The sequence below is a fragment of the Oncorhynchus clarkii genome, unplaced genomic scaffold (assembly GCF_045791955.1).
Source record: "Oncorhynchus clarkii lewisi isolate Uvic-CL-2024 unplaced genomic scaffold, UVic_Ocla_1.0 unplaced_contig_34_pilon_pilon, whole genome shotgun sequence".
Taxonomy (NCBI): domain Eukaryota; kingdom Metazoa; phylum Chordata; class Actinopteri; order Salmoniformes; family Salmonidae; genus Oncorhynchus; species Oncorhynchus clarkii.
Genome location: NW_027260936.1, coordinates 12 through 24,237, shown reverse-complemented (window position 1 = coordinate 24,237; position 24,226 = coordinate 12). Strand labels below are relative to the sequence as shown.

General features: G+C 42.7%; 39 non-coding genes across 39 annotated transcripts; 19 read left to right on the top strand and 20 right to left on the bottom strand.

Moving 5' to 3' along the window:
* Positions 1-669: 669 nt before the first annotated feature.
* On the bottom strand, positions 670-742 carry trnak-uuu (transfer RNA lysine (anticodon UUU)). The gene has a single exon. It is a non-coding gene; the product is annotated as a tRNA-Lys (tRNA).
* Positions 743-908: 166 nt separating this feature from the next.
* On the top strand, positions 909-980 carry trnaw-cca (transfer RNA tryptophan (anticodon CCA)). Its single transcript has one exon. It is a non-coding gene; the product is annotated as a tRNA-Trp (tRNA).
* An 867-nt stretch (positions 981-1,847) lies between these two features.
* On the bottom strand, positions 1,848-1,920 carry trnak-uuu (transfer RNA lysine (anticodon UUU)). Its single transcript has one exon. It is a non-coding gene; the product is annotated as a tRNA-Lys (tRNA).
* A 166-nt stretch (positions 1,921-2,086) lies between these two features.
* Positions 2,087-2,158, top strand: trnaw-cca (transfer RNA tryptophan (anticodon CCA)). Its single transcript has one exon. It is a non-coding gene; the product is annotated as a tRNA-Trp (tRNA).
* Positions 2,159-3,018: 860 nt separating this feature from the next.
* On the bottom strand, positions 3,019-3,091 carry trnak-uuu (transfer RNA lysine (anticodon UUU)). The gene has a single exon. It is a non-coding gene; the product is annotated as a tRNA-Lys (tRNA).
* A 166-nt stretch (positions 3,092-3,257) lies between these two features.
* Positions 3,258-3,329, top strand: trnaw-cca (transfer RNA tryptophan (anticodon CCA)). The gene has a single exon. It is a non-coding gene; the product is annotated as a tRNA-Trp (tRNA).
* Positions 3,330-4,201: 872 nt separating this feature from the next.
* On the bottom strand, positions 4,202-4,274 carry trnak-uuu (transfer RNA lysine (anticodon UUU)). The gene has a single exon. It is a non-coding gene; the product is annotated as a tRNA-Lys (tRNA).
* A 166-nt stretch (positions 4,275-4,440) lies between these two features.
* trnaw-cca (transfer RNA tryptophan (anticodon CCA)) lies at positions 4,441-4,512 on the top strand. Its single transcript has one exon. It is a non-coding gene; the product is annotated as a tRNA-Trp (tRNA).
* An 872-nt stretch (positions 4,513-5,384) lies between these two features.
* On the bottom strand, positions 5,385-5,457 carry trnak-uuu (transfer RNA lysine (anticodon UUU)). Its single transcript has one exon. It is a non-coding gene; the product is annotated as a tRNA-Lys (tRNA).
* Positions 5,458-5,623: 166 nt separating this feature from the next.
* trnaw-cca (transfer RNA tryptophan (anticodon CCA)) lies at positions 5,624-5,695 on the top strand. Its single transcript has one exon. It is a non-coding gene; the product is annotated as a tRNA-Trp (tRNA).
* An 859-nt stretch (positions 5,696-6,554) lies between these two features.
* trnak-uuu (transfer RNA lysine (anticodon UUU)) lies at positions 6,555-6,627 on the bottom strand. The gene has a single exon. It is a non-coding gene; the product is annotated as a tRNA-Lys (tRNA).
* A 166-nt stretch (positions 6,628-6,793) lies between these two features.
* trnaw-cca (transfer RNA tryptophan (anticodon CCA)) lies at positions 6,794-6,865 on the top strand. The gene has a single exon. It is a non-coding gene; the product is annotated as a tRNA-Trp (tRNA).
* An 872-nt stretch (positions 6,866-7,737) lies between these two features.
* trnak-uuu (transfer RNA lysine (anticodon UUU)) lies at positions 7,738-7,810 on the bottom strand. Its single transcript has one exon. It is a non-coding gene; the product is annotated as a tRNA-Lys (tRNA).
* A 166-nt stretch (positions 7,811-7,976) lies between these two features.
* On the top strand, positions 7,977-8,048 carry trnaw-cca (transfer RNA tryptophan (anticodon CCA)). Its single transcript has one exon. It is a non-coding gene; the product is annotated as a tRNA-Trp (tRNA).
* Positions 8,049-8,926: 878 nt separating this feature from the next.
* Positions 8,927-8,999, bottom strand: trnak-uuu (transfer RNA lysine (anticodon UUU)). The gene has a single exon. It is a non-coding gene; the product is annotated as a tRNA-Lys (tRNA).
* A 166-nt stretch (positions 9,000-9,165) lies between these two features.
* On the top strand, positions 9,166-9,237 carry trnaw-cca (transfer RNA tryptophan (anticodon CCA)). Its single transcript has one exon. It is a non-coding gene; the product is annotated as a tRNA-Trp (tRNA).
* Positions 9,238-10,115: 878 nt separating this feature from the next.
* trnak-uuu (transfer RNA lysine (anticodon UUU)) lies at positions 10,116-10,188 on the bottom strand. Its single transcript has one exon. It is a non-coding gene; the product is annotated as a tRNA-Lys (tRNA).
* Positions 10,189-10,354: 166 nt separating this feature from the next.
* Positions 10,355-10,426, top strand: trnaw-cca (transfer RNA tryptophan (anticodon CCA)). Its single transcript has one exon. It is a non-coding gene; the product is annotated as a tRNA-Trp (tRNA).
* An 877-nt stretch (positions 10,427-11,303) lies between these two features.
* On the bottom strand, positions 11,304-11,376 carry trnak-uuu (transfer RNA lysine (anticodon UUU)). The gene has a single exon. It is a non-coding gene; the product is annotated as a tRNA-Lys (tRNA).
* Positions 11,377-11,542: 166 nt separating this feature from the next.
* Positions 11,543-11,614, top strand: trnaw-cca (transfer RNA tryptophan (anticodon CCA)). The gene has a single exon. It is a non-coding gene; the product is annotated as a tRNA-Trp (tRNA).
* An 878-nt stretch (positions 11,615-12,492) lies between these two features.
* Positions 12,493-12,565, bottom strand: trnak-uuu (transfer RNA lysine (anticodon UUU)). The gene has a single exon. It is a non-coding gene; the product is annotated as a tRNA-Lys (tRNA).
* Positions 12,566-12,731: 166 nt separating this feature from the next.
* trnaw-cca (transfer RNA tryptophan (anticodon CCA)) lies at positions 12,732-12,803 on the top strand. The gene has a single exon. It is a non-coding gene; the product is annotated as a tRNA-Trp (tRNA).
* An 873-nt stretch (positions 12,804-13,676) lies between these two features.
* trnak-uuu (transfer RNA lysine (anticodon UUU)) lies at positions 13,677-13,749 on the bottom strand. The gene has a single exon. It is a non-coding gene; the product is annotated as a tRNA-Lys (tRNA).
* A 166-nt stretch (positions 13,750-13,915) lies between these two features.
* On the top strand, positions 13,916-13,987 carry trnaw-cca (transfer RNA tryptophan (anticodon CCA)). Its single transcript has one exon. It is a non-coding gene; the product is annotated as a tRNA-Trp (tRNA).
* Positions 13,988-14,860: 873 nt separating this feature from the next.
* trnak-uuu (transfer RNA lysine (anticodon UUU)) lies at positions 14,861-14,933 on the bottom strand. The gene has a single exon. It is a non-coding gene; the product is annotated as a tRNA-Lys (tRNA).
* Positions 14,934-15,099: 166 nt separating this feature from the next.
* trnaw-cca (transfer RNA tryptophan (anticodon CCA)) lies at positions 15,100-15,171 on the top strand. Its single transcript has one exon. It is a non-coding gene; the product is annotated as a tRNA-Trp (tRNA).
* Positions 15,172-16,026: 855 nt separating this feature from the next.
* trnak-uuu (transfer RNA lysine (anticodon UUU)) lies at positions 16,027-16,099 on the bottom strand. Its single transcript has one exon. It is a non-coding gene; the product is annotated as a tRNA-Lys (tRNA).
* A 166-nt stretch (positions 16,100-16,265) lies between these two features.
* On the top strand, positions 16,266-16,337 carry trnaw-cca (transfer RNA tryptophan (anticodon CCA)). The gene has a single exon. It is a non-coding gene; the product is annotated as a tRNA-Trp (tRNA).
* Positions 16,338-17,197: 860 nt separating this feature from the next.
* On the bottom strand, positions 17,198-17,270 carry trnak-uuu (transfer RNA lysine (anticodon UUU)). Its single transcript has one exon. It is a non-coding gene; the product is annotated as a tRNA-Lys (tRNA).
* A 166-nt stretch (positions 17,271-17,436) lies between these two features.
* trnaw-cca (transfer RNA tryptophan (anticodon CCA)) lies at positions 17,437-17,508 on the top strand. Its single transcript has one exon. It is a non-coding gene; the product is annotated as a tRNA-Trp (tRNA).
* An 855-nt stretch (positions 17,509-18,363) lies between these two features.
* trnak-uuu (transfer RNA lysine (anticodon UUU)) lies at positions 18,364-18,436 on the bottom strand. The gene has a single exon. It is a non-coding gene; the product is annotated as a tRNA-Lys (tRNA).
* A 166-nt stretch (positions 18,437-18,602) lies between these two features.
* Positions 18,603-18,674, top strand: trnaw-cca (transfer RNA tryptophan (anticodon CCA)). Its single transcript has one exon. It is a non-coding gene; the product is annotated as a tRNA-Trp (tRNA).
* Positions 18,675-19,534: 860 nt separating this feature from the next.
* On the bottom strand, positions 19,535-19,607 carry trnak-uuu (transfer RNA lysine (anticodon UUU)). The gene has a single exon. It is a non-coding gene; the product is annotated as a tRNA-Lys (tRNA).
* A 166-nt stretch (positions 19,608-19,773) lies between these two features.
* On the top strand, positions 19,774-19,845 carry trnaw-cca (transfer RNA tryptophan (anticodon CCA)). The gene has a single exon. It is a non-coding gene; the product is annotated as a tRNA-Trp (tRNA).
* An 873-nt stretch (positions 19,846-20,718) lies between these two features.
* On the bottom strand, positions 20,719-20,791 carry trnak-uuu (transfer RNA lysine (anticodon UUU)). The gene has a single exon. It is a non-coding gene; the product is annotated as a tRNA-Lys (tRNA).
* Positions 20,792-21,907: 1,116 nt separating this feature from the next.
* trnak-uuu (transfer RNA lysine (anticodon UUU)) lies at positions 21,908-21,980 on the bottom strand. The gene has a single exon. It is a non-coding gene; the product is annotated as a tRNA-Lys (tRNA).
* A 166-nt stretch (positions 21,981-22,146) lies between these two features.
* Positions 22,147-22,218, top strand: trnaw-cca (transfer RNA tryptophan (anticodon CCA)). Its single transcript has one exon. It is a non-coding gene; the product is annotated as a tRNA-Trp (tRNA).
* Positions 22,219-23,080: 862 nt separating this feature from the next.
* On the bottom strand, positions 23,081-23,153 carry trnak-uuu (transfer RNA lysine (anticodon UUU)). The gene has a single exon. It is a non-coding gene; the product is annotated as a tRNA-Lys (tRNA).
* A 166-nt stretch (positions 23,154-23,319) lies between these two features.
* On the top strand, positions 23,320-23,391 carry trnaw-cca (transfer RNA tryptophan (anticodon CCA)). Its single transcript has one exon. It is a non-coding gene; the product is annotated as a tRNA-Trp (tRNA).
* Positions 23,392-24,226: the final 835 nt, after the last annotated feature.

Here is a 24,226-nt window from a genome sequence, read left to right as displayed (position 1 = left end):
TTGAACTTCTTTTGGCTTGGAGGCAGTATTTCGGCATATGGATGAGAAGCGTGCCCTGTTACTCAGGCCCAGAAGCTCGGATATGCATATAATTGGTAGATGTGGATATAAAACACTCTAAAGTTTCCAAAACTGTTAAAATCCTGTCTGTGAGTATAACAGAACTGATAGGCGAAAACCTGAGGAAAATCATTCCAGGAAGTGCGATTTTTTTTTGATGTGGGTAGTTTTCAATTGAATGCTTATTGAGTTTCTAATGGGTTCGGACCCAGATTGCAGTTCCTATGGCTTCCACTAGATGTCAACAGTCTTTAGACATTGTTTCAGGCTTCTTTTCTGAAAAATTACAAAGAACGAGACCTTTCTGTCAGTGCTTAGGAAGCATGCAGTGCTGGTTTGGGAGCGTGACCGTTGTTTTTCCTTTCTATTGAATACGCTATTGTCCGGTTGAAATATTATCAATTATTAAGACAATAGACAACCTGAGGATTCATTTTAACATCGTTTGACATGTTTCTACAAACTTTATCGGTACTATGAGGATGTCTTCAGACTAAGCTGTTTTGGCTCTGTGAGTGTTTTGTCCTCAGGTCGAACATGTCATGGAAAGTCAAGGAAAATGCAAGTTCAGAAAGACAGCGTAGTGAAGAAAGGTGAACATTAAAGGATCGCCCGAACAGGGACTTGAACCCTGGACCCTCAGATTAAAAGTCTGATGCTCTACCGACTGAGCTATCCGGGCTCTGCTTTTGCTTATTTTCATACACCTAACCCGCCGGGCAGAGGCACGTGCTGACGAGGGGGCATTGTCAGATGGTACATTTCCCCAGAGAACCAGGTCTTCATTCCAAATGATACAGTCAACGAAATCTGAACTAGGCATCCCCTCCAAAAAACACATTGTACAAGACCTCGTGGCGCAAAGGTAGCGCGTCTGACTCCAGATCAGAAGGTTGCGTGTTCAAATCATGTCGTGGTCAGGGATTTTATGTGTGCAATCTCTGCCTTCTTTACACAGCGAAGTCAATGAATCAGCACAAGAACCAATGTGGCTTTACAGAAACCACCAAACCAATGCTGCTTAAGATCACAATTGTCTCTCACAGAAGCATGGCACACTGCAAATTCCTAAATAAGATGATGCTGTGTGATTGACAGACTTAAATCAGTCTTCGAACAGGGAGTTGAACTTCTTTTGGCTTGGAGGCAGTATTTCGGCATATGGATGAGAAGCGTGCCCTGTTACTCAGGCCCAGAAGCTCGGATATGCATATAATTGGTAGATGTGGATATAAAACACTCTAAAGTTTCCAAAACTGTTAAAATCCTGTCTGTGAGTATAACAGAACTGATAGGCGAAAACCTGAGGAAAATCATTCCAGGAAGTGCGATTTTTTTTTGATGTGGGTAGTTTTCAATTGAATGCTTATTGAGTTTCTAATGGGTTCGGACCCAGATTGCAGTTCCTATGGCTTCCACTAGATGTCAACAGTCTTTAGACATTGTTTCAGGCTTCTTTTCTGAAAAATTACAAAGAACGAGACCTTTCTGTCAGTGCTTAGGAAGCATGCAGTGCTGGTTTGGGAGCGTGACCGTTGTTTTTCCTTTCTATTGAATACGCTATTGTCCGGTTGAAATATGATTAATTATTAAGACAATAGACAACCTGAGGATTCATTTTAACATCGTTTGACATGTTTCTACAAACTTTATCGGTACTATGAGGATGTCTTCAGACTAAGCTGTTTTGGCTCTGTGAGTGTTTTGTCCTCAGGTCGAACATGTCATGGAAAGTCAAGGAAAATGCAAGTTCAGAAAGACAGAAAGAAAGGTGAACATTAAAGGATCGCCCGAACAGGGACTTGAACCCTGGACCCTCAGATTAAAAGTCTGATGCTCTACCGACTGAGCTATCCGGGCTCTGCTTTTGCTTATTTTCATACACCTAACCCGCCGGGCAGAGGCACGTGCTGACGAGGGGGCATTGTCAGATGGTACATTTCCCCAGAGAACCAGGTCTTCATTCCAAATGATACAGTCAACGAAATCTGAACTAGGCATCCCCTCCAAAAAACACATTGTACAAGACCTCGTGGCGCAAAGGTAGCGCGTCTGACTCCAGATCAGAAGGTTGCGTGTTCAAATCACGTCGTGGTCAGGGATTTTATCTGTGCAATCTCTGCCTTCTTTACACAGCGAAGTCAATGAATCAGCACAAGAACCAATGTGGCTTTACAGAAACCACCAAACCAATGCTGCTTAAGATCACAATTGTCTCTCACAGAAGCATGGCACACTGCAAATTCCTAAATAAGATGATGCTGTGTGATTGACAGACTTAAATCAGTCTTCGAACAGGGAGTTGAACTTCTTTTGGCTTGGAGGCAGTATTTCGGCATATGGATGAGAAGCGTGCCCTGTTACTCAGGCCCAGAAGCTCGGATATGCATATAATTGGTAGATGTGGATATAAAACACTCTAAAGTTTCCAAAACTGTTAAAATCCTGTCTGTGAGTATAACAGAACTGATACGGCAGGCGAAAACCTGAGGAAAATCATTCCAGGAAGTGCGATTTTTTTTTGATGTGGGTAGTTTTCAATTGAATGCTTATTGAGTTTCTAATGGGTTCGGACCCAGATTGCAGTTCCTATGGCTTCCACTAGATGTCAACAGTCTTTAGACATTGTTTCAGGCTTCTTTTCTGAAAAATTACAAAGAACGAGACCTTTCTGTCAGTGCTTAGGAAGCATGCAGTGCTGGTTTGGGAGCGTGACCGTTGTTTTTCCTTTCTATTGAATACGCTATTGTCCGGTTGAAATATGATCAATTATTAAGACAATAGACAACCTGAGGATTCATTTTAACATCGTTTGACATGTTTCTACAAACTTTATCGGTACTATGAGGATGTCTTCAGACTAAGCTGTTTTGGCTCTGTGAGTGTTTTGTCCTCAGGTCGAACATGTCATGGAAAGTCAAGGAAAATGCAAGTTCAGAAAGACGAACATTAAAGGATCGCCCGAACAGGGACTTGAACCCTGGACCCTCAGATTAAAAGTCTGATGCTCTACCGACTGAGCTATCCGGGCTCTGCTTTTGCTTATTTTCATACACCTAACCCGCCGGGCAGAGGCACGTGCTGACGAGGGGGCATTGTCAGATGGTACATTTCTCCAGAGAACCAGGTCTTCATTCCAAATGATACAGTCAACGAAATCTGAACTAGGCATCCCCTCCAAAAAACACATTGTACAAGACCTCGTGGCGCAAAGGTAGCGCGTCTGACTCCAGATCAGAAGGTTGCGTGTTCAAATCACGTCGTGGTCAGGGATTTTATCTGTGCAATCTCTGCCTTCTTTACACAGCGAAGTCAATGAATCAGCACAAGAACCAATGTGGCTTTACAGAAACCACCAACCCAATGCTGCTTAAGATCACAATTGTCTCTCACAGAAGCATGGCACACTGCAAATTCCTAAATAAGATGATGCTGTGTGATTGACAGACTTAAATCAGTCTTCGAACAGGGAGTTGAACTTCTTTTGGCTTGGAGGCAGTATTTCGGCATATGGATGAGAAGCGTGCCCTGTTACTCAGGCCCAGAAGCTCGGATATGCATATAATTGGTAGATGTGGATATAAAACACTCTAAAGTTTCCAAAACTGTTAAAATCCTGTCTGTGAGTATAACAGAACTGATAGGCGAAAACCTGAGGAAAATAATTCCAGGAAGTGCGATTTTTTTTGATGTGGGTAGTTTTCAATTGAATGCTTATTGAGTTTCTAATGGGTTCGGACCCAGATTGCAGTTCCTATGGCTTCCACTAGATGTCAACAGTCTTTAGACATTGTTTCAGGCTTCTTTTCTGAAAAATTACAAAGAACGAGACCTTTCTGTCAGTCCTTAGGAAGCATGCAGTGCTGGTTTGGGAGCGTGACCGTTGTTTTTCCTTTCTATTGAATACGCTATTGTCCGGTTGAAATATTATCAATTATTAAGACAATCGACAACCTGAGGATTCATTTTAACATCGTTTGACATGTTTCTACAAACTTTATCGGTACTATGAGGATGTCTTCAGACTAAGCTGTTTTGGCTCTGTGAGTGTTTTGTCCTCAGGTCGAACATGTCATGGAAAGTCAAGGAAAATGCAAGTTCAGAAAGACAGCGTAGTGAAGAAAGGTGAACATTAAAGGATCGCCCGAACAGGGACTTGAACCCTGGACCCTCAGATTAAAAGTCTGATGCTCTACCGACTGAGCTATCCGGGCTCTGCTTTTGCTTATTTTCATACACCTAACCCGCCGGGCAGAGGCACGTGCTGACGAGGGGGCATTGTCAGATGGTACATTTCCCCAGAGAACCAGGTCTTCATTCCAAATGATACAGTCAACGAAATCTGAACTAGGCATCCCCTCCAAAAAACACATTGTACAAGACCTCGTGGCGCAAAGGTAGCGCGTCTGACTCCAGATCAGAAGGTTGCGTGTTCAAATCACGTCGTGGTCAGGGATTTTATGTGTGCAATCTCTGCCTTCTTTACACAGCGAAGTCAATGAATCAGCACAAGAACCAATGTGGCTTTACAGAAACCACCAAACCAATGCTGCTTAAGATCACAATTGTCTCTCACAGAAGCATGGCACACTGCAAATTCCTAAATAAGATGATGCTGTGTGATTGACAGACTTAAATCAGTCTTCGAACAGGGAGTTGAACTTCTTTTGGCTTGGAGGCAGTATTTCGGCATATGGATGAGAAGCGTGCCCTGTTACTCAGGCCCAGAAGCTCGGATATGCATATAATTGGTAGATGTGGATATAAAACACTCTAAAGTTTCCAAAACTGTTAAAATCCTGTCTGTGAGTATAACAGAACTGATAGGCGAAAACCTGAGGAAAATCATTCCAGGAAGTGCGATTTTTTTTGATGTGGGTAGTTTTCAATTGAATGCTTATTGAGTTTCTAATGGGTTCGGACCCAGATTGCAGTTCCTATGGCTTCCACTAGATGTCAACAGTCTTTAGACATTGTTTCAGGCTTCTTTTCTGAAAAATTACGAAGAACGAGACCTTTCTGTCAGTGCTTAGGAAGCATGCAGTGCTGGTTTGGGAGCGTGACCGTTGTTTTTCCTTTCTATTGAATACGCTATTGTCCGGTTGAAATATTATCAATTATTAAGACAATCGACAACCTGAGGATTCATTTTAACATCGTTTGACATGTTTCTACAAACTTTATCGGTACTATGAGGATGTCTTCAGACTAAGCTGTTTTGGCTCTGTGAGTGTTTTGTCCTCAGGTCGAACATGTCATGGAAAGTCAAGGAAAATGCAAGTTCAGAAAGACAGCGTAGTGAAGAAAGGTGAACATTAAAGGATCGCCCGAACAGGGACTTGAACCCTGGACCCTCAGATTAAAAGTCTGATGCTCTACCGACTGAGCTATCCGGGCTCTGCTTTTGCTTATTTTCATACACCTAACCCGCCGGGCAGAGGCACGTGCTGACGAGGGGGCATTGTCAGATGGTACATTTCCCCAGAGAACCAGGTCTTCATTCCAAATGATACAGTCAACGAAATCTGAACTAGGCATCCCCTCCAAAAAACACATTGTACAAGACCTCGTGGCGCAAAGGTAGCGCGTCTGACTCCAGATCAGAAGGTTGCGTGTTCAAATCACGTCGTGGTCTGGGATTTTATGTGTGCAATCTCTGCCTTCTTTACACAGCGAAGTCAATGAATCAGCACAAGAACCAATGTGGCTTTACAGAAACCACCAAACCAATGCTGCTTAAGATCACAATTGTCTCTCACAGAAGCATGGCACACTGCAAATTCCTAAATAAGATGATGCTGTGTGATTGACAGACTTAAATCAGTCTTCGAACAGGGAGTTGAACTTCTTTTGGCTTGGAGGCAGTATTTCGGCATATGGATGAGAAGCGTGCCCTGTTACTCAGGCCCAGAAGCTCGGATATGCATATAATTGGTAGATGTGGATATAAAACACTCTAAAGTTTCCAAAACTGTTAAAATCCTGTCTGTGAGTATAACAGAACTGATACGGCAGGCGAAAACCTGAGGAAAATCATTCCAGGAAGTGCGATTTTTTTTGATGTGGGTAGTTTTCAATTGAATGCTTATTGAGTTTCTAATGGGTTCGGACCCAGATTGCAGTTCCTATGGCTTCCACTAGATGTCAACAGTCTTTAGACATTGTTTCAGGCTTCTTTTCTGAAATATTACGAAGAACGAGACCTTTCTGTCAGTGCTTAGGAAGCATGCAGTGCTGGTTTGGGAGCGTGACCGTTGTTTTTCCTTTCTATTGAATACGCTATTGTCCGGTTGAAATATTATCAATTATTAAGACAATCGACAACCTGAGGATTCATTTTAACATCGTTTGACATGTTTCTACAAACTTTATGGGTACTATGAGGATGTCTTCAGACTAAGCTGTTTTGGCTCTGTGAGTGTTTTGTCCTCAGGTCGAACATGTCATGGAAAGTCAAGGAAAATGCAAGTTCAGAAAGACGAACATTAAAGGATCGCCCGAACAGGGACTTGAACCCTGGACCCTCAGATTAAAAGTCTGATGCTCTACCGACTGAGCTATCCGGGCTCTGCTTTTGCTTATTTTCATACACCTAACCCGCCGGGCAGAGGCACGTGCTGACGAGGGGGCATTGTCAGATGGTACATTTCTCCAGAGAACCAGGTCTTCATTCCAAATGATACAGTCAACGAAATCTGAACTAGGCATCCCCTCCAAAAAACACATTGTACAAGACCTCGTGGCGCAAAGGTAGCGCGTCTGACTCCAGATCAGAAGGTTGCGTGTTCAAATCACGTCGTGGTCAGGGATTTTATCTGTGCAATCTCTGCCTTCTTTACACAGCGAAGTCAATGAATCAGCACAAGAACCAATGTGGCTTTACAGAAACCACAAAACCAATGCTGCTTAAGATCACAATTGTCTCTCACAGAAGCATGGCACACTGCAAATTCCTAAATAAGATGATGCTGTGTGATTGACAGACTTAAATCAGTCTTCGAACAGGGAGTTGAACTTCTTTTGGCTTGGAGGCAGTATTTCGGCATATGGATGAGAAGCGTGCCCTGTTACTCAGGCCCAGAAGCTCGGATATGCATATAATTGGTAGATGTGGATATAAAACACTCTAAAGTTTCCAAAACTGTTAAAATCCTGTCTGTGAGTATAACAGAACTGATAGGCGAAAACCTGAGGAAAATCATTCCAGGAAGTGCGATTTTTTTTGATGTGGGTAGTTTTCAATTGAATGCTTATTGAGTTTCTAATGGGTTCGGACCCAGATTGCAGTTCCTATGGCTTCCACTAGATGTCAACAGTCTTTAGACATTGTTTCAGGCTTCTTTTCTGAAAAATTACAAAGAACGAGACCTTTCTGTCAGTCCTTAGGAAGCATGCAGTGCTGGTTTGGGAGCGTGACCGTTGTTTTTCCTTTCTATTGAATACGCTATTGTCCGGTTGAAATATTATCAATTATTAAGACAATAGACAACCTGAGGATTCATTTTAACATCGTTTGACATGTTTCTACAAACTTTATCGGTACTATGAGGATGTCTTCAGACTAAGCTGTTTTGGCTCTGTGAGTGTTTTGTCCTCAGGTCGAACATGTCATGGAAAGTCAAGGAAAATGCAAGTTCAGAAAGACAGCGTAGTGAAGAAAGGTGAACATTAAAGGATCGCCCGAACAGGGACTTGAACCCTGGACCCTCAGATTAAAAGTCTGATGCTCTACCGACTGAGCTATCCGGGCTCTGCTTTTGCTTATTTTCATACACCTAACCCGCCGGGCAGAGGCACGTGCTGACGAGGGGGCATTGTCAGATGGTACATTTCCCCAGAGAACCAGGTCTTCATTCCAAATGATACAGTCAACGAAATCTGAACTAGGCATCCCCTCCAAAAAACACATTGTACAAGACCTCGTGGCGCAAAGGTAGCGCGTCTGACTCCAGATCAGAAGGTTGCGTGTTCAAATCACGTCGTGGTCAGGGATTTTATCTGTGCAATCTCTGCCTTCTTTACACAGCGAAGTCAATGAATCAGCACAAGAACCAATGTGGCTTTACAGAAACCACAAAACCAATGCTGCTTAAGATCACAATTGTCTCTCACAGAAGCATGGCACACTGCAAATTCCTAAATAAGATGATGCTGTGTGATTGACAGACTTAAATCAGTCTTCGAACAGGGAGTTGAACTTCTTTTGGCTTGGAGGCAGTATTTCGGCATATGGATGAGAAGCGTGCCCTGTTACTCAGGCCCAGAAGCTCGGATATGCATATAATTGGTAGATGTGGATATAAAACACTCTAAAGTTTCCAAAACTGTTAAAATCCTGTCTGTGAGTATAACAGAACTGATACGGCAGGCGAAAACCTGAGGAAAATCATTCCAGGAAGTGCGATTTTTTTTTGATGTGGGTAGTTTTCAATTGAATGCTTATTGAGTTTCTAATGGGTTCGGACCCAGATTGCAGTTCCTATGGCTTCCACTAGATGTCAACAGTCTTTAGACATTGTTTCAGGCTTCTTTTCTGAAAAATTACGAAGAACGAGACCTTTCTGTCAGTGCTTAGGAAGCATGCAGTGCTGGTTTGGGAGCGTGACCGTTGTTTTTCCTTTCTATTGAATACGCTATTGTCCGGTTGAAATATTATCAATTATTAAGACAATCGACAACCTGAGGATTCATTTTAACATCGTTTGACATGTTTCTACAAACTTTATCGGTACTATGAGGATGTCTTCAGACTAAGCTGTTTTGGCTCTGTGAGTGTTTTGTCCTCAGGTCGAACATGTCATGGAAAGTCAAGGAAAATGCAAGTTCAGAAAGACAGCGTAGTGAAGAAAGGTGAACATTAAAGGATCGCCCAAACAGGGACTTGAACCCTGGACCCTCAGATTAAAAGTCTGATGCTCTACCGACTGAGCTATCCGGGCTCTGCTTTTGCTTATTTTCATACACCTAACCTGCCGGGCAGAGGCACGTGCTGACGAGGGGGCATTGTCAGATGGTACATTTCCCCAGAGAACCAGGTCTTCATTCCAAATGATACAGTCAACGAAATCTGAACTAGGCATCCCCTCCAAAAAACACATTGTACAAGACCTCGTGGCGCAAAGGTAGCGTGTCTGACTCCAGATCAGATGGTTGCGTGTTCAAATCACGTCGTGGTCTGGGATTTTATGTGTGCAATCTCTGCCTTCTTTACACAGCGAAGTCAATGAATCAGCACAAGAACCAATGTGGCTTTACAGAAACCACCAACCCAATGCTGCTTAAGATCACAATTGTCTCTCACAGAAGCATGGCACACTGCAAATTCCTAAATAAGATGATGCTGTGTGATTGACAGACTTAAATCAGTCTTCGAACAGGGAGTTGAACTTCTTTTGGCTTGGAGGCAGTATTTCGGCATATGGATGAGAAGCGTGCCCTGTTACTCAGGCCCAGAAGCTCGGATATGCATATAATTGGTAGATGTGGATATAAAACACTCTAAAGTTTCCAAAACTGTTAAAATCCTGTCTGTGAGTATAACAGAACTGATACGGCAGGCGAAAACCTGAGGAAAATCATTCCAGGAAGTGCGATTTTTTTTTGATGTGGGTAGTTTTCAATTGAATGCTTATTGAGTTTCTAATGGGTTCGGACCCAGATTGCAGTTCCTATGGCTTCCACTAGATGTCAACAGTCTTTAGACATTGTTTCAGGCTTCTTTTCTGAAAAATTACGAAGAACGAGACCTTTCTGTCAGTGCTTAGGAAGCATGCAGTGCTGGTTTGGGAGCGTGACCGTTGTTTTTCCTTTCTATTGAATACGCTATTGTCCGGTTGAAATATTATCAATTATTAAGACAATCGACAACCTGAGGATTCATTTTAACATCGTTTGACATGTTTCTACAAACTTTATCGGTACTATGAGGATGTCTTCAGACTAAGCTGTTTTGGCTCTGTGAGTGTTTTGTCCTCAGGTCGAACATGTCATGGAAAGTCAAGGAAAATGCAAGTTCAGAAAGACAGCGTAGTGAAGAAAGGTGAACATTAAAGGATCGCCCGAACAGGGACTTGAACCCTGGACCCTCAGATTAAAAGTCTGATGCTCTACCGACTGAGCTATCCGGGCTCTGCTTTTGCTTATTTTCATACACCTAACCCGCCGGGCAGAGGCACGTGCTGACGAGGGGGCATTGTCAGATGGTACATTTCCCCAGAGAACCAGGTCTTCATTCCAAATGATACAGTCAACGAAATCTGAACTAGGCATCCCCTCCAAAAAACACATTGTACAAGACCTCGTGGCGCAAAGGTAGCGCGTCTGACTCCAGATCAGAAGGTTGCGTGTTCAAATCATGTCGTGGTCAGGGATTTTATGTGTGCAATCTCTGCCTTCTTTACACAGCGAAGTCAATGAATCAGCACAAGAACCAATGTGGCTTTACAGAAACCACCAAACCAATGCTGCTTAAGATCACAATTGTCTCTCACAGAAGCATGGCACACTGCAAATTCCTAAATAAGATGATGCTGTGTGATTGACAGACTTAAATCAGTCTTCGAACAGGGAGTTGAACTTCTTTTGGCTTGGAGGCAGTATTTCGGCATATGGATGAGAAGCGTGCCCTGTTACTCAGGCCCAGAAGCTCGGATATGCATATAATTGGTAGATGTGGATATAAAACACTCTAAAGTTTCCAAAACTGTTAAAATCCTGTCTGTGAGTATAACAGAACTGATACGGCAGGCGAAAACCTGAGGAAAATCATTCCAGGAAGTGCGATTTTTTTTGATGTGGGTAGTTTTCAATTGAATGCTTATTGAGTTTCTAATGGGTTCGGACCCAGATTGCAGTTCCTATGGCTTCCACTAGATGTCAACAGTCTTTAGACATTGTTTCAGGCTTCTTTTCTGAAAAATTACGAAGAACGAGACCTTTCTGTCAGTGCTTAGGAAGCATGCAGTGCTGGTTTGGGAGCGTGACCGTTGTTTTTCCTTTCTATTGAATACGCTATTGTCCGGTTGAAATATTATCAATTATTAAGACAATAGACAACCTGAGGATTCATTTTAACATCGTTTGACATGTTTCTACAAACTTTATCGGTACTATGAGGATGTCTTCAGACTAAGCTGTTTTGGCTCTGTGAGTGTTTTGTCCTCAGGTCGAACATGTCATGGAAAGTCAAGGAAAATGCAAGTTCAGAAAGACAGCGTAGTGAAGAAAGGTGAACATTAAAGGATCGCCCGAACAGGGACTTGAACCCTGGACCCTCAGATTAAAAGTCTGATGCTCTACCGACTGAGCTATCCGGGCTCTGCTTTTGCTTATTTTCATACACCTAACCCGCCGGGCAGAGGCACGTGCTGACGAGGGGGCATTGTCAGATGGTACATTTCTCCAGAGAACCAGGTCTTCATTCCAAATGATACAGTCAACGAAATCTGAACTAGGCATCCCCTCCAAAAAACACATTGTACAAGACCTCGTGGCGCAAAGGTAGCGCGTCTGACTCCAGATCAGAAGGTTGCGTGTTCAAATCACGTCGTGGTCAGGGATTTTATCTGTGCAATCTCTGCCTTCTTTACACAGCGAAGTCAATGAATCAGCACAAGAACCAATGTGGCTTTACAGAAACCACAAAACCAATGCTGCTTAAGATCACAATTGTCTCTCACAGAAGCATGGCACACTGCAAATTCCTAAATAAGATGATGCTGTGTGATTGACAGACTTAAATCAGTCTTCGAACAGGGAGTTGAACTTCTTTTGGCTTGGAGGCAGTATTTCGGCATATGGATGAGAAGCGTGCCCTGTTACTCAGGCCCAGAAGCTCGGATATGCATATAATTGGTAGATGTGGATATAAAACACTCTAAAGTTTCCAAAACTGTTAAAATCCTGTCTGTGAGTATAACAGAACTGATACGGCAGGCGAAAATCTGAGGAAAATCATTCCAGGAAGTGCGATTTTTTTTTGATGTGGGTAGTTTTCAATTGAATGCTTATTGAGTTTCTAATGGGTTCGGACCCAGATTGCAGTTCCTATGGCTTCCACTAGATGTCAACAGTCTTTAGACATTGTTTCAGGCTTCTTTTCTGAAAAATTACAAAGAACGAGACCTTTCTGTCAGTCCTTAGGAAGCATGCAGTGCTGGTTTGGGAGCGTGACCGTTGTTTTTCCTTTCTATTGAACACGCTATTGTCCGGTTGAAATATGATCAATTATTAAGACAATAGACAACCTGAGGATTCATTTTAACATCGTTTGACATGTTTCTACAAACTTTATCGGTACTATGAGGATGTTTTCAGACTAAGCTGTTTTGGCTCTGTGAGTGTTTTGTCCTCAGGTCGAACATGTCATGGAAAGTCAAGGAAAATGCAAGTTCAGAAAGACAGCGTAGTGAAGAAAGGTGAACATTAAAGGATCGCCCGAACAGGGACTTGAACCCTGGACCCTCAGATTAAAAGTCTGATGCTCTACCGACTGAGCTATCCGGGCTCTGCTTTTGCTTATTTTCATACACCTAACCCGCCGGGCAGAGGCACGTGCTGACGAGGGGGCATTGTCAGATGGTACATTTCTCCAGAGAACCAGGTCTTCATTCCAAATGATACAGTCAACGAAATCTGAACTAGGCATCCCCTCCAAAAAACACATTGTACAAGACCTCGTGGCGCAAAGGTAGCGCGTCTGACTCCAGATCAGAAGGTTGCGTGTTCAAATCATGTCGTGGTCAGGGATTTTATGTGTGTAATCTCTGCCTTCTTTACACAGCGAAGTCAATGAATCAGCACAAGAACCAATGTGGCTTTACAGAAACCACCAAACCAATGCTGCTTAAGATCACAATTGTCTCTCACAGAAGCATGGCACACTGCAAATTCCTAAATAAGATGATGCTGTGTGATTGACAGACTTAAATCAGTCTTCGAACAGGGAGTTGAACTTCTTTTGGCTTGGAGGCAGTATTTCGGCATATGGATGAGAAGCGTGCCCTGTTACTCAGGCCCAGAAGCTCGGATATGCATATAATTGGTAGATGTGGATATAAAACACTCTAAAGTTTCCAAAACTGTTAAAATCCTGTCTGTGAGTATAACAGAACTGATAGGCGAAAACCTGAGGAAAATCATTCCAGGAAGTGCGATTTTTTTTTGATGTGGGTAGTTTTCAATTGAATGCTTATTGAGTTTCTAATGGGTTCGGACCCAGATTGCAGTTCCTATGGCTTCCACTAGATGTCAACAGTCTTTAGACATTGTTTCAGGCTTCTTTTCTGAAAAATTACGAAGAACGAGACCTTTCTGTCAGTGCTTAGGAAGCATGCAGTGCTGGTTTGGGAGCGTGACCGTTGTTTTTCCTTTCTATTGAATACGCTATTGTCCGGTTGAAATATTATCAATTATTAAGACAATAGACAACCTGAGGATTCATTTTAACATCGTTTGACATGTTTCTACAAACTTTATCGGTACTATGAGGATGTCTTCAGACTAAGCTGTTTTGGCTCTGTGAGTGTTTTGTCCTCAGGTCGAACATGTCATGGAAAGTCAAGGAAAATGCAAGTTCAGAAAGACAGCGTAGTGAAGAAAGGTGAACATTAAAGGATCGCCCAAACAGGGACTTGAACCCTGGACCCTCAGATTAAAAGTCTGATGCTCTACCGACTGAGCTATCCGGGCTCTGCTTTTGCTTATTTTCATACACCTAACCCGCCGGGCAGAGGCACGTGCTGACGAGGGGGCATTGTCAGATGGTACATTTCTCCAGAGATCCAGGTCTTCATTCCAAATGATACAGTCAACGAAATCTGAACTAGGCATCCCCTCCAAAAAACACATTGTACAAGACCTCGTGGCGCAAAGGTAGCGCGTCTGACTCCAGATCAGAAGGTTGCGTGTTCAAATCACGTCGTGGTCAGGGATTTTATCTGTGCAATCTCTGCCTTCTTTACACAGCGAAGTCAATGAATCAGCACAAGAACCTATGTGGCTTTACAGAAACCACAAAACCAATGCTGCTTAAGATCACAATTGTCTCTCACAGAAGCATGGCACACTGCAAATTCCTAAATAAGATGATGCTGTGTGATTGACAGACTTAAATCAGTCTTTGAACAGGGAGTTGAACTTCTTTTGGCTTGGAGGCAGTATTTCGACATATGGATGAGAAGCGTGCCCTGTTACTCAGGCCAAGAAGCTCGGATATGCATATAATTGGTAGATGTGGATATAAAACACTCTAAAGTTTCCAAAACTGTTAAAATCCTGTCTGTGAGTATAACAGAACTGATACGGCAGGCGAAAATCTGAGGAAAATCATTCCAGGAAGTGCAATTTTTTTTTGATGTGGGTAGTTTTCAATTGAACGCTTATTGAGTTTCTAATGGGTTCGGACCCAGATTGCAGTTCCTATGGCTTCCACTAGATGTCAACAGTCTTTAGACATTGTTTCAGGCTTCTTTTCTGAAAAATTACAAAGAACGAGACCTTTCTGTCAGTCCTTAGGAAGCATGCAGTGCTGGTTTGGGAGCGTGACCGTTGTTTTTCCTTTCTATTGAACACGCTATTGTCCGGTTGAAATATGATCAATTATTAAGACAATAGACAACCTGAGGATTCATTTTAACATCGTTTGACATGTTTCTACAAACTTTATCGGTACTATGAGGATGTCTTCAGACTAAGCTGTTTTGGCTCTGTGAGTGTTTTGTCCTCAGGTCGAACATGTCATGGAAAGTCAAGGAAAATGCAAGTTCAGAAAGACAGAGAAGAAAGGTGAACATTAAAGGATCGCCCGAACAGGGACTTGAACCCTGGACCCTCAGATTAAAAGTCTGATGCTCTACCGACTGAGCTATCCGGGCTCTGCTTTTGCTTATTTTCATACACCTAACCCGCCGGGCAGAGGCACGTGCTGACGAGGGGGCATTGTCAGATGGTACATTTCTCCAGAGAACCAGGTCTTCATTCCAAATGATACAGTCAACGAAATCTGAACTAGGCATCCCCTCCAAAAAACACATTGTACAAGACCTCGTGGCGCAAAGGTAGCGCGTCTGACTCCAGATCAGAAGGTTGCGTGTTCAAATCACGTCGTGGTCAGGGATTTTATCTGTGCAATCTCTGCCTTCTTTACACAGCGAAGTCAATGAATCAGCACAAGAACCAATGTGGCTTTACAGAAACCACAAAACCAATGCTGCTTAAGATCACAATTGTCTCTCACAGAAGCATGGCACACTGCAAATTCCTAAATAAGATGATGCTGTGTGATTGACAGACTTAAATCAGTCTTCGAACAGGGAGTTGAACTTCTTTTGGCTTGGAGGCAGTATTTCGGCATATGGATGAGAAGCGTGCCCTGTTACTCAGGCCCAGAAGCTCGGATATGCATATAATTGGTAGATGTGGATATAAAACACTCTAAAGTTTCCAAAACTGTTAAAATCCTGTCTGTGAGTATAACAGAACTGATAGGCGAAAACCTGAGGAAAATCATTCCAGGAAGTGCGATTTTTTTTTGATGTGGGTAGTTTTCAATTGAATGCTTATTGAGTTTCTAATGGGTTCGGACCCAGATTGCAGTTCCTATGGCTTCCACTAGATGTCAACAGTCTTTAGACATTGTTTCAGGCTTCTTTTCTGAAAAATTACGAAGAACGAGACCTTTCTGTCAGTGCTTAGGAAGCATGCAGTGCTGGTTTGGGAGCGTGACCGTTGTTTTTCCTTTCTATTGAATACGCTATTGTCCGGTTGAAATATGATCAATTATTAAGACAATAGACAACCTGAGGATTCATTTTAACATCGTTTGACATGTTTCTACAAACTTTATCGGTACTATGAGGATGTCTTCAGACTAAGCTGTTTTGGCTCTGTGAGTGTTTTGTCCTCAGGTCGAACATGTCATGGAAAGTCAAGGAAAATGCAAGTTCAGAAAGACGAACATTAAAGGATCGCCCGAACAGGGACTTGAACCCTGGACCCTCAGATTAAAAGTCTGATGCTCTACCGACTGAGCTATCCGGGCTCTGCTTTTGCTTATTTTCATACACCTAACCCGCCGGGCAGAGGCACGTGCTGACGAGGGGGCATTGTCAGATGGTACATTTCTCCAGAGAACCAGGTCTTCATTCCAAATGATACAGTCAACGAAATCTGAACTAGGCATCCCCTCCAAAAAACACATTGTACAAGACCTCGTGGCGCAAAGGTAGCGCGTCTGACTCCAGATCAGAAGGTTGCGTGTTCAAATCACGTCGTGGTCAGGGATTTTATGTGTGCAATCTCTGCCTTCTTTACACAGCGAAGTCAATGAATCAGCACAAGAACCAATGTGGCTTTACAGAAACCACAAAACCAATGCTGCTTAAGATCACAATTGTCTCTCACAGAAGCATGGCACACTGCAAATTCCTAAATAAGATGATGCTGTGTGATTGACAGACTTAAATCAGTCTTCGAACAGGGAGTTGAACTTCTTTTGGCTTGGAGGCAGTATTTCGGCATATGGATGAGAAGCGTGCCCTGTTACTCAGGCCCAGAAGCTCGGATATGCATATAATTGGTAGATGTGGATATAAAACACTCTAAAGTTTCCAAAACTGTTAAAATCCTGTCTGTGAGTATAACAGAACTGATACGGCAGGCGAAAATCTGAGGAAAATCATTCCAGGAAGTGCGATTTTTTTTTGATGTGGGTAGTTTTCAATTGAACGCTTATTGAGTTTCTAATGGGTTCGGACCCAGATTGCAGTTCCTATGGCTTCCACTAGATGTCAACAGTCTTTAGACATTGTTTCAGGCTTCTTTTCTGAAAAATTACAAAGAACGAGACCTTTCTGTCAGTCCTTAGGAAGCATGCAGTGCTGGTTTGGGAGCGTGACCGTTGTTTTTCCTTTCTATTGAACACGCTATTGTCCGGTTGAAATATGATCAATTATTAAGACAATAGACAACCTGAGGATTCATTTTAACATCGTTTGACATGTTTCTACAAACTTTATCGGTACTATGAGGATGTTTTCAGACTAAGCTGTTTTGGCTCTGTGAGTGTTTTGTCCTCAGGTCGAACATGTCATGGAAAGTCAAGGAAAATGCAAGTTCAGAAAGACGAACATTAAAGGATCGCCCGAACAGGGACTTGAACCCTGGACCCTCAGATTAAAAGTCTGATGCTCTACCGACTGAGCTATCCGGGCTCTGCTTTTGCTTATTTTCATACACCTAACCCGCCGGGCAGAGGCACGTGCTGACGAGGGGGCATTGTCAGATGGTACATTTCTCCAGAGAACCAGGTCTTCATTCCAAATGATACAGTCAACGAAATCTGAACTAGGCATCCCCTCCAAAAAACACATTGTACAAGACCTCGTGGCGCAAAGGTAGCGCGTCTGACTCCAGATCAGAAGGTTGAGTGTTCAAATCACGTCGTGGTCAGGGATTTTATCTGTGCAATCTCTGCCTTCTTTACACAGCGAAGTCAATGAATCAGCACAAGAACCAATGTGGCTTTACAGAAACCACAAAACCAATGCTGCTTAAGATCACAATTGTCTCTCACAGAAGCATGGCACACTGCAAATTCCTAAATAAGATGATGCTGTGTGATTGACAGACTTAAATCAGTCTTCGAACAGGGAGTTGAACTTCTTTTGGCTTGGAGGCAGTATTTCGGCATATGGATGAGAAGCGTGCCCTGTTACTCAGGCCCAGAAGCTTGGATATGCATATAATTGGTAGATGTGGATATAAAACACTCTAAAGTTTCCAAAACTGTTAAAATCCTGTCTGTGAGTATAACAGAACTGATAGGCGAAAATCTGAGGAAAATCATTCCAGGAAGTGCGATTTGTTTTTGATGTGGGTAGTTTTCAATTGAACGCTTATTGAGTTTCTAATGGGTTCGGACCCAGATTGCAGTTCCTATGGCTTCCACTAGATGTCAACAGTCTTTAGACATTGTTTCAGGCTTCTTTTCTGAAAAATTACAAAGAACGAGACCTTTCTGTCAGTCCTTAGGAAGCATGCAGTGCTGGTTTGGGAGCGTGACCGTTGTTTTTCCTTTCTATTGAACACGCTATTGTCCGGTTGAAATATGATCAATTATTAAGACAATAGACAACCTGAGGATTCATTTTAACATCGTTTGACATGTTTCTACAAACTTTATCGGTACTATGAGGATGTTTTCAGACTAAGCTGTTTTGGCTCTGTGAGTGTTTTGTCCTCAGGTCGAACATGTCATGGAAAGTCAAGGAAAATGCAAGTTCAGAAAGACGAACATTAAAGGATCGCCCGAACAGGGACTTGAACCCTGGACCCTCAGATTAAAAGTCTGATGCTCTACCGACTGAGCTATCCGGGCTCTGCTTTTGCTTATTTTCATACACCTAACCCGCCGGGCAGAGGCACGTGCTGACGAGGGGGCATTGTCAGATGGTACATTTCTCCAGAGAACCAGGTCTTCATTCCAAATGATACAGTCAACGAAATCTGAACTAGGCATCCCCTCCAAAAAACACATTGTACAAGACCTCGTGGCGCAAAGGTAGCGCGTCTGACTCCAGATCAGAAGGTTGCGTGTTCAAATCACGTCGTGGTCAGGGATTTTATCTGTGCAATCTCTGCCTTCTTTACACAGCGAAGTCAATGAATCAGCACAAGAACCAATGTGGCTTTACAGAAACCACAAAACCAATGCTGCTTAAGATCACAATTGTCTCTCACAGAAGCATGGCACACTGCAAATTCCTAAATAAGATGATGCTGTGTGATTGACAGACTTAAATCAGTCTTCGAACAGGGAGTTGAACCTCTTTTGGCTTGGAGGCAGTATTTCGGCATATGGATGAGAAGCGTGCCCTGTTACTCAGGCCCAGAAGCTCGGATATGCATATAATTGGTAGATGTGGATATAAAACACTCTAAAGTTTCCAAAACTGTTAAAATCCTGTCTGTGAGTATAACAGAACTGATACGGCAGGCGAAAATCTGAGGAAAATCATTCCAGGAAGTGCGATTTTTTTTTGATGTGGGTAGTTTTCAATTGAACGCTTATTGAGTTTCTAATGGGTTCGGACCCAGATTGCAGTTCCTATGGCTTCCACTAGATGTCAACAGTCTTTAGACATTGTTTCAGGCTTCTTTTCTGAAAAATTACAAAGAACGAGACCTTTCTGTCAGTCCTTAGGAAGCATGCAGTGCTGGTTTGGGAGCGTGACCGTTGTTTTTCCTTTCTATTGAACACGCTATTGTCCGGTTGAAATATGATCAATTATTAAGACAATAGACAACCTGAGGATTCATTTTAACATCGTTTGACATGTTTCTACAAACTTTATCGGTACTATGAGGATGTTTTCAGACTAAGCTGTTTTGGCTCTGTGAGTGTTTTGTCCTCAGGTCGAACATGTCATGGAAAGTCAAGGAAAATGCAAGTTCAGAAAGACGAACATTAAAGGATCGCCCGAACAGGGACTTGAACCCTGGACCCTCAGATTAAAAGTCTGATGCTCTACCGACTGAGCTATCCGGGCTCTGCTTTTGCTTATTTTCATACACCTAACCCGCCGGGCAGAGGCACGTGCTGACGAGGGGGCATTGTCAGATGGTACATTTCTCCAGAGAACCAGGTCTTCATTCCAAATGATACAGTCAACGAAATCTGAACTAGGCATCCCCTCCAAAAAACACATTGTACAAGACCTCGTGGCGCAAAGGTAGCGCGTCTGACTCCAGATCAGAAGGTTGCGTGTTCAAATCACGTCGTGGTCAGGGATTTTATGTGTGCAATCTCTGCCTTCTTTACACAGCGAAGTCAATGAATCAGCACAAGAACCAATGTGGCTTTACAGAAACCACAAAACCAATGCTGCTTAAGATCACAATTGTCTCTCACAGAAGCATGGCACACTGCAAATTCCTAAATAAGATGATGCTGTGTGATTGACAGACTTAAATCAGTCTTCGAACAGGGAGTTGAACTTCTTTTGGCTTGGAGGCAGTATTTCGGCATATGGATGAGAAGCGTGCCCTGTTACTCAGGCCCAGAAGCTCGGATATGCATATAATTGGTAGATGTGGATATAAAACACTCTAAAGTTTCCAAAACTGTTAAAATCCTGTCTGTGAGTATAACAGAACTGATAGGCGAAAACCTGAGGAAAATCATTCCAGGAAGTGCGATTTTTTTTTGATGTGGGTAGTTTTCAATTGAATGCTTATTGAGTTTCTAATGGGTTCGGACCCAGATTGCAGTTCCTATGGCTTCCACTAGATGTCAACAGTCTTTAGACATTGTTTCAGGATTCTTTTCTGAAAAATTACGAAGAACGAGACCTTTCTGTCAGTGCTTAGGAAGCATGCAGTGCTGGTTTGGGAGCGTGACCGTTGTTTTTCCTTTCTATTGAACACGCTATTGTCCGGTTGAAATATGATCAATTATTAAGACAATAGACAACCTGAGGATTCATTTTAACATCGTTTGACATGTTTCTACAAACTTTATCGGTACTATGAGGATGTTTTCAGACTAAGCTGTTTTGGCTCTGTGAGTGTTTTGTCCTCAGGTCGAACATGTCATGGAAAGTCAAGGAAAATGCAAGTTCAGAAAGACAGCGTAGTGAAGAAAGGTGAACATTAAAGGATCGCCCGAACAGGGACTTGAACCCTGGACCCTCAGATTAAAAGTCTGATGCTCTACCGACTGAGCTATACGGGCTCTGCTTTTGCTTATTTTCATACACCTAACCCGCCGGGCAGAGGCACGTGCTGACGAGGGGGCATTGTCAGATGGTACATTTCCCCAGAGAACCAAGTCTTCATTCCAAATGATACAGTCAACGAAATCTGAACTAGGTATCCCCTCCAAAAAACACATTGTACAAGACCTCGTGGCGCAAAGGTAGCGCGTCTGACTCCAGATAAGAAGGTTGCGTGTTCAAATCACTTTGTGGTCAGGGATTTTATCTGTGCCATATCTGCCTTCTTTACACAGCGAAGTCAATGAATCAGCACAAGAACCAATGTGGCTTTACAGAAACCACAAAACCAATGCTGCTTAAGATCACAATTGTCTCTCACAGAAGCATGGCACACTGCAAATTCCTAAATAAGATGATGCTGTGTGATTGACAGACTTAAATCAGTCTTCGAACAGGGAGTTGAACCTCTTTTGGCTTGGAGGCAGTATTTCGGCATATGGATGAGAAGCGTGCCCTGTTACTCAGGCCCAGAAGCTCGGATATGCATATAATTGGTAGATGTGGATATAAAACACTCTAAAGTTTCCAAAACTGTTAAAATCCTGTCTGTGAGTATAACAGAACTGATACGGCAGGCGAAAATCTGAGGAAAATCATTCCAGGAAGTGCGATTTTTTTTTGATGTGGGTAGTTTTCAATTGAATGCTTATTGAGTTTCTAATGGGTTCGGACCCAGATTGCAGTTCCTATGGCTTCCACTAGATGTCAACAGTCTTTAGACATTGTTTCAGGATTCTTTTCTGAAAAATTACGAAGAACGAGACCTTTCTGTCAGTGCTTAGGAAGCATGCAGTGCTGGTTTGGGAGCGTGACCGTTGTTTTTCCTTTCTATTGAACACGCTATTGTCCGGTTGAAATATGATCAATTATTAAGACAATAGACAACCTGAGGATTCATTTTAACATCGTTTGACATGTTTCTACAAACTTTATCGGTACTATGAGGATGTCTTCAGACTAAGCTGTTTTGGCTCTGTGAGTGTTTTGTCCTCAGGTCGAACATGTCATGGAAAGTCAAGGAAAATGCAAGTTCAGAAAGACAGCGTAGTGAAGAAAGGTGAACATTAAAGGATCGCCCGAACAGGGACTTGAACCCTGGACCCTCAGATTAAAAGTCTGATGCTCTACCGACTGAGCTATCCGGGCTCTGCTTTTGCTTATTTTCATACACCTAACCCGCCGGGCAGAGGCACGTGCTGACGAGGGGGCATTGTCAGATGGTACATTTCTCCAGAGAACCAGGTCTTCATTCCAAATGATACAGTCAACGAAATCTGAACTAGGCATCCCCTCCAAAAAACACATTGTACAAGACCTCGTGGCGCAAAGGTAGCGCGTCTGACTCCAGATCAGAAGGTTGCGTGTTCAAATCACGTCGTGGTCAGGGATTTTATCTGTGCAATCTCTGCCTTCTTTACACAGCAAAGTCAATGAATCAGCACAAGAACCAATGTGGCTTTACAGAAACCACAAAACCAATGCTGCTTAAGATCACAATTGTCTCTCACAGAAGCATGGCACACTGCAAATTCCTAAATAAGATGATGCTGTGTGATTGACAGTCTTCGAACAGGGAGTTGAACTTCTTTTGGCTTGGAGGCAGTATTTCGGCATATGGATGAGAAGCGTGCCCTGTTACTCAGGCCCAGAAGCTCGGATATGCATATAATTGGTAGATGTGGATATAAAACACTCTAAAGTTTCCAAAACTGTTAAAATCCTGTCTGTGAGTATAACAGAACTGATAGGCGAAAACCTGAGGAAAATCATTCCAGGAAGTGCGATTTTTTTTTGATGTGGGTAGTTTTCAATTGAATGCTTATTGAGTTTCTAATGGGTTCGGACCCAGATTGCAGTTCCTATGGCTTCCACTAGATGTCAACAGTCTTTAGACATTGTTTCAGGCTTCTTTTCTGAAAAATTACGAAGAACGAGACCTTTCTGTCAGTGCTTAGGAAGCATGCAGTGCTGGTTTGGGAGCGTGACCGTTGTTTTTCCTTTCTATTGAATACGCTATTGTCCGGTTTAAATATTATCAATTATTAAGACAATAGACAACCTGAGGATTCATTTTAACATCGTTTGACATGTTTCTACAAACTTTATCGGTACTATGAGGATGTCTTCAGACTAAGCTGTTTTGGCTCTGTGAGTGTTTTGTCCTCAGGTCGAACATGTCATGGAAAGTCAAGGAAAATGCAAGTTCAGAAAGACAGCGTAGTGAAGAAAGGTGAACATTAAAGGATCGCCCGAACAGGGACTTGAACCCTGGACCCTCAGATTAAAAGTCTGATGCTCTACCGACTGAGCTATCCGGGCTCTGCTTTTGCTTATTTTCATACACCTAACCCGCCGGGCAGAGGCACGTGCTGACGAGGGGGCATTGTCAGATGGTACATTTCTCCAGAGAACCAGGTCTTCATTCCAAATGATACAGTCAACGAAATCTGAACTAGGCATCCCCTCCAAAAAACACATTGTACAAGACCTCGTGGCGCAAAGGTAGCGCGTCTGACTCCAGATCAGAAGGTTGAGTGTTCAAATCACGTCGTGGTCAGGGATTTTATGTGTGCAATCTCTGCCTTCTTTACACAGCGAAGTCAATGAATCAGCACAAGAACCAATGTGGCTTTACAGAAACCACCAACCCAATGCTGCTTAAGATCACAGTTGTCTCTCACAGAAGCATGGCACACTGCAAATTCCTAAATAAGATGATGCTGTGTGATTGACAGACTTAAATCAGTCTTCGAACAGGGAGTTGAACTTCTTTTTGCTTGGAGGCAGTATTTCGGCATATGGATGAGAAGCGTGCCCTGTTACTCAGGCCCAGAAGCTCGGATATGCATATAATTGGTAGATGTGGATATAAAACACTCTAAAGTTTCCAAAACTGTTAAAATCCTGTCTGTGAGTATAACAGAACTGATACGGCAGGCGAAAACCTGAGGAAAATCATTCAAGGAAGTGCGATTTTCTTTTGATGTGGGTAGTTTTCAATTGAATGCTTATTGAGTTTCTAATGGGTTCGGACCCAGATTGCAGTTCCTATGGCTTCCACTAGATGTCAACAGTCTTTAGACATTGTTTCAGGCTTCTTTTCTGAAAAATTACAAAGAACGAGACCTTTCTGTCAGTCCTTAGGAAGCATGCAGTGCTGGTTTGGGAGCGTGACCGTTGTTTTTCCTTTCTATTGAACACGCTATTGTCCGGTTGAAATATGATCAATTATTAAGACATTAGACAACCTGAGGATTCATTTTAACATCGTTTGACATGTTTCTACAAACTTTATGGGTACTATGAGGATGTCTTCAGACTAAGCTGTTTTGGCTCTGTGAGTGTTTTGTCCTCAGGTCGAACATGTCATGGAAAGTCAAGGAAAATGCAAG